Genomic DNA, 6686 nt, shown 5'->3' with positions numbered 1-6686 from the left:
ACACTGACCTTGGCGTTACATCCCATGTGCGTGCCCATGGCTGTGACCACCATCAGCCAGACATGGCTGCAAACCTCCAAGGACCATTTGAAGAGGAATGGGCTGAAGAATCATCATGACAGCCTCTCCATCATTAAAAAAATATGGAGATCAGGAAGATCTCTGAAGACAACCTATAACTAACACACTTTCTCTCTTTCAACAGTTCAGGCTGAATGTCCCAAACAAGGAAGTTCAACCACTGCAGCACTTCATACTGCTACCCTTCCATTTTCTTGCAGCACAGGGGAAAAGCAACATTTCTAGGCATGCATGGATCCACAAAAATGTTTGGACACCTTGTCCCCATTTATTTCACCTATATAACCAAGAACGTTTAGGATTACAGTCACATGAACTTCTGGCAATAGCCATAACTGCCCCAGTTACTTCCTAAGAGATGCCCCCCCCCTTTCAAGAAGAACCTGGGGAACCTCCTTGCCAGCCAGGGTGAGCCTGCACTTGATGCTGTGGATTCTGCCTTCATTAACCTTTACAGCACCACAGGGCATCACATCGCCTGGAAATGAGATTTTCTTCACGTTAGAGGCCTGAAGCTCGGGTCATTAATAGCAGGCAGAGGAGGGGGAGAGGAGAAATCCCTCCTCCCCTCAAAACCCGGCCTGGCCACACACCAGTTTTTCTCCCCAACAGCTGTGCCAAAGTTTTCTGTGTCCATGCAGTGAACTGGGTTATCAAACTGATCCATTATAAACTGTGTATAGACAATTTTGCAGCTTCCCAAGTATGAATACAAGACAAGCAGAAAGCTGGCAAGTTGATAATCACTCCGGCTAGAGGGCTTAACAGCCTCTGTCCACGGTGACTGGGAAGGAAACAAAAGATCCTGGTCCAACAACATTAATTTCTCGTTTGTTTAGTTCAATAAAGACTGTGACAGCATCTAGATGCTTCTAAACAGAGGGGTCAGAAGTGCATGAATATCTGAATAGTTGAGTATTATCCCTCTAGATCTGAACCTCAGCAGCTCTCTAGCATTGGGATTTTTCCATATTCACTTCAGAGTCGGACCCTGCTGGGAATGAGGGAATCCAGTGGTTGCTAGAAATGTTGATCTCAGACTCCCTGCAAGTCAAAGAAGAGGAAAAAAAAAAAAAGTGTCTAATGTTTGTTCTTCACATAACTCAAAGTATATAAAAATCTAGTAAGATATTCAGGAAAGGAATACCTAAATGCTGTCTTATGCAGGACAAGAACACTTACTTGGAAGCAATCAGAAGATGCTTGATAACATGTTTGCAGCTATGTCACTAGTGACCTATCAGTCTCCTTACATATGAAGATAGATGTCAAGGCTGAGCCACTGTGTATTCTTGAGATACAAAGGAGAATACTTTGAAAAGTAGTCCCAGAGCACTCCAGTCATCACCATGAGATGAAGCACAATAAGACATCTGAAAAGCTGTGGCAGTTGTTTTATGTCTGATATGTGTTTTTGTGAATAGCAGCTTCAGTAATTTATGTTCCCTGTTGAAAAGCTTTTTGTAGCCTTAATACACACAGTGGTTAACCCTTCTACTTCTCAGCTCAGGAATCTGTACAAGTCACCGAAGACAAATAGCACTATCCTTGGCTCTGTCTCCAGTGTCCTTTTTATATCTACACACTAACATCTCTTATTTTCCATGCATGTAGCCTAGCTGTGTCCCTGAAGCACCGAAGATACCCCAAAACAAGTATCAGCACCTGACTTCCCCTACTCTTCTACAGCCTACCCCTCCCTCAACATCCTACATTTCACTCCTTCGGGGCTCCCTCCTCTCCTTTACGAGGAATTCATCTTTTACCTTTGCTGCCTGTACAAACACTGCCATCCAACCCTTCCCGCAAACATTTTGCAAGGGATCAATTCTTTAAAGATCAATTCCACACAGTTTCCAGTCTTTCTTGGGAAATACAGCTTTTACAGCATGACCTCTACAAATCATTCCCAGGTACAAAGAAACCTAAGTTATATCCAGGAGCAACTTTTTAGCTGGTGGAATCTCAACAGAAATATTTACAGTCATTTTGCATGTGTGTGCACATGAATAAAATGCAGATGATTAAGAGAACAATATAACACAAAACAAGAACAGAGTGGATAATTCCTTATCACAGTAATACCAGTAGGACAAGAATATTTAGTCTTATATGCTGGACAACAGAAAAACATCCTTGCCTTGTAAAGGATACTATCTCTTGCCTGTTCACCTCTCTCCACCCTCAGCCTGCATTGGTCTGTGTCCGACTCTGCGGGTTTGAGACAGTCAATGAAACCCTCACAGATGGCTCATGCAGGGACACAAGATGCACAGAGATCCTCTACGGTGTTCACATGTCAATGGAAAAAAGTGATATAATAACAAGTTTGTGTGATGTCTGCAGCTGCCTCTGTTGCATCATGCTGCCACTGCATGTCACTGTTAAGACAGAATGGCAATCAATGACAGGGATTTTAGGGAAAGCTATACAATTCTGGTGGAGATGGACCCCACAGTCCTCAAGAATTGTCCCCCATAGTACCTTAATCAGCCCCACTCTCCTAATGCCAGAGCAAGATTGAAGACTTGAGGCCTCAAACATTTGAGCTAAGCTGAAAGCAGCCACAGAATAAAAACACATGCTTGGAAGACAGAAAAGGTGGGAAAATAGATACGAGAAAAAGAATGCTAGAGGGAAGGACAAAGAGCAATGGTTAAAGATCACTTGCAAGCAGAGCTAAAGCTAAATCATTACCTCTGCCAGCGTCTATCAGCAATGAGGTCCTTCTGAATTTCATAGCAATATAATAATAACATCTGTTTCTCTGCTAACAAAAATATATCTCAGTCCGCTCAAAATTAATAGGAATTAAATAGGGACCAGTTCTAGCTACACCTTGCTGGTGTGTTGGCAGCTCACCAGAATAATGACTCTCTCAAGTGCATTGTAGTAACACAACCTAAAAAAGGCATTATCAGAATTGTCCCCCTCTACCCCTGTCCCCGCAGCCACAGGAGACCTTTGCTCAAGTGCAGGTACTAGATCATCTTGTGACTGGCCTTCTGCATTGTCCTCGTGTCTTGTTTATGAGATCTGGGAGACTCATTTGAGATTAAACAAAGGACTAAAGATTAGGTGTTCTGTAATTTAGTACTTCCTCTGCCTGCTTTATGTTTAGCAGGCTTTGGCAGAGAAAAGGAACAGCAGAAGCCAAGATGAGCTCTTTCTGTGAATCCACACAACCTAACCAGAAACCAGAGCGTGTCACTTGTCTCTAGTCAGCAAGCCGAACTTTTTCCAGGCTCCCCTTCTAAACACTACACTTGCATTCATTTTGCCATCAAGCCATGTGGCTGTTTAACTAGACTCATGGAAAACACATTAAAAAATAAACTATAGAGCAGATCCAGATGTTTTGAAATGCTGAACTTAGTGCCTCACACTCTTGCCTCCTCATCCAGCTTTAAGAAATTCCTAAAAAACTCAAAAGCATTCCTGAGCTGGCTTGTAATGAGCCATTACTTCATACTAAAAACTATATTCCAACACAGACTTAAATAATCAATCTTTTAGCCATAAACACAATTACCAAAATACTTTGAAACTTTGGATCAACTTCATGAAAGGATAAAAATTCTTCTCTCTTCCTTAAGACTCTTGTTTCCAATAAAAATTAGTTTTCACATTGAAAATACACAGAGGCAAGATGATACCTTGAGATTGGTAGTCATGCAGATGCAGCAGGCAAGGCAGGCTTGCAGGAAAGGAGGCAAAGGAACTTTGCACCTGATTTTCAAGGTGTTATGGACAAGGCAGGAGAAACCAAGCTCAGCAGCACTGCCTGACTCCAACCATGCAGTAAGCACAAACACACTTGTCCCTAACCAACTTAATTAACACTCACCATCCATTTTACAGGCACGGATTGGAGCTAGAGAGTCATAGGGGACCACAACCACTGCTATTCTCTCAATTGAAATACCTGAAGACTTTTACCTCTCATATACGTCTGCATTTCTTAAAACCCTTCTGGTTTTGAGAACCTCTGTTTCAAGAAACTAGTGCACAGTGCCTCCATTACTAGAGCAGTATCCACTGCAGCAGACAGCCCTCACTCACTTTTACTCAGACAAAATTCCATGGCCCAAAAAAGAAGAGCAAAGAAGCTGCTGACAGAGCCACCTGCCCTGCCAGGCAGCTGGGAGCCTACATGCACCACAAACGTGCATGGCTTCCTCATGACTTCTGGAGAAATATTCACACGCTTCAGTTCCTTGAAAGAGAAGATGCAAAGATCTTAACTATTGGCAGGATCAAGCCCTGCTCTAATACTGTGAAAATAGGAAGGAAGAAAACAAACCTTTGCTAATTCTGCTCAGTTATGGAGTCAGCTTCCATTTACACATTAGTTGTCCTCCCACTTCTGTTTTATTTCCAATGCAAAGATTTTTAACCTGATCTTGTTCCCTTGCACTGGCCAGGAACCACCTCAAATCCCTCCTTATACCACATCAGACTCATAGTTAAATAATGCCCAGGCCAGAATCAGTTACATCATTTTCCCCCTTTCTTTTCCACATATTCTCTAACTGTTCCCAAGCTCTACCCCTATAATATCACTTTCTATCGTTTTCAGGCAGTCTGAGAAACAATGGAGATCATGATTTATTTTTTATAATCCTAGACACAGTAATTGAAGCCTTACATCCCTGAAAAGTAGTTGAGGGTTATTCACTGGATTAATATGTCAAGTGCATTAATATATCCAGCCTTACATTCAGGCATGAGAAGCTTTACTGGGAAAGACATTAAGACTAGGTCACCAGGATAAGACAACTGAGGTGATGGCCCTCCTCTGTGTCCCTCAGGCTCACTTTTCAGGCTTATTTATGCATAAATACCAAGAATGAGCTAGCGAGTCAGCATGCTCAGGTGCTTTTGAGAATTTCCTTAAGGTACTCATCACCAGCTATAAGCACTTCACTATCTTTGAAACCTTGATTCACAAGATCTTCTTTACATATGGAGGACAGGAACCCATGAGCCATCTAAACGTCCTAGACAAGAAGGTGTTTCTAATCAATAAAACGACCTCGCTTCAGAATCATTCACTGAGACACATTAAGATCTAGACTGACAGTAGGTTTTGTGCTTAAAAGGAAAGGGAAAAACACTGGTTTTCTAATAAAGCTTGCATCAAAATTGTCTTTAAAATGTTCCTAATCACAATTTTGGTCATGTCTGCGCATCCTCTTCTACACCTCCTCTCCCTCTTGCCCCCTAACCCGTTTAGAAGTGTTTCTTTATCAGACCAGTTTGTGACTGGTGTAAATTTTATATGCATCAGTGAAGATATCCCCAAGAGGTTTTACTTAACAAAAAGTGTCCCAGCCCACCTGCCAAAGCATTTCTTCAGAATCTGGGCCTTTGAGACTTATCTTAACTACATGTTGCAGATCAGCTTTAAAATCAGCTCCAAAACATTTGGAAATTATTACAGTCCACTAGCTCTGTAATTATAAAAAGCTGAAATTACTTTGAAGCTTCATTTAGAGAAGAGTAATGCTGCAATTACTCAGAGCCATTTGCAACCTGATTATCAATGAGGGTCATATGTTCATATCTGTGCATAAACCTGAACCACTGAAGGGCTGGACACTATGAACCACATACCTCCAGGCATCCCTTGTTAATATGCTGCCCCATAAAGCAATCTTCTATAAACTAAGAAAATAATATATTACATGCTGGTTTAATTGTTAGTTACAGTTTCCTTGTAAAGCAGCATATATAAGAGGGCACTGTGAAAAGCTGGTATGTTTTATAGAGGAGGCCAACAAATTATGGCTCAGCTGTATGGAAATGATTAGCACCTGCATATCTGTACAAAGCAGCAAAGTTTAGAAACCATGATCTCAGCTTTTGGCAGAATGAAGACCCTGAAAGGTCTTAAGTTTTCCTGGGCAATAAATCCAGTGATTACTGAGATTATATTAATTTAAATTAACTGCTATCATTTTTCTGTGGCAGCATAAACAATCCTACTCAAATCTTGCCCATCTGGGCACAAGTCTTAAAGGTATTGCTCGTTGTGGACAGGAAAGATAAGTCACATAGGAAGACCTGACCCTATGACACATACTCACAGGAGCAGACCTTAAGTCTGATATACATGCTGAGTAATCAAAAACTGGCATATTTTAGAAGTGTTTATGATGAGAGTAATTTCTTCAGTAAAAATCTATTTTTCATTAAAAACGGAAACTGTTCTCTCCAAATTTTTTTAAAAATATATATATACACACACAAAAGTAAATTTGCACTGCCAGTATAAAAAAAACCTTTCAGCAATTTACTGACAAGCAAAACTTTTTGGCAGACATTCTAACAAATAAAAAAATACAGTTCAAAGTAGATCCTATGCAAAAACAGCAGTTTGTTTTGGGGGGGGGTGGAGGTGTTTTGTTCATTGGTTTGTTTGTTGGTGGTGGTGGGTTTTTTTTTTTTAATTCTGTTGGATTCATTTTGATTACTATTATTTGTGTGATGAAATAAAAACCTAACTAGGAGAGTAAAGGTTGCAGAATCAATGTCCCTTGAGTTATTTGGTCCCTTTCAACAGAACACTACGATCAAGGGCGTATTTCCCCCCCCCCCCCCCC

This window comes from Athene cunicularia (assembly GCF_003259725.1).
Source record: "Athene cunicularia isolate RWA chromosome 15 unlocalized genomic scaffold, athCun1 chr15_part1, whole genome shotgun sequence".
In the NCBI taxonomy this organism is placed as follows: Eukaryota; Metazoa; Chordata; class Aves; order Strigiformes; family Strigidae; genus Athene; species Athene cunicularia.
Note: the sequence above shows the minus strand (reverse complement) of the source record.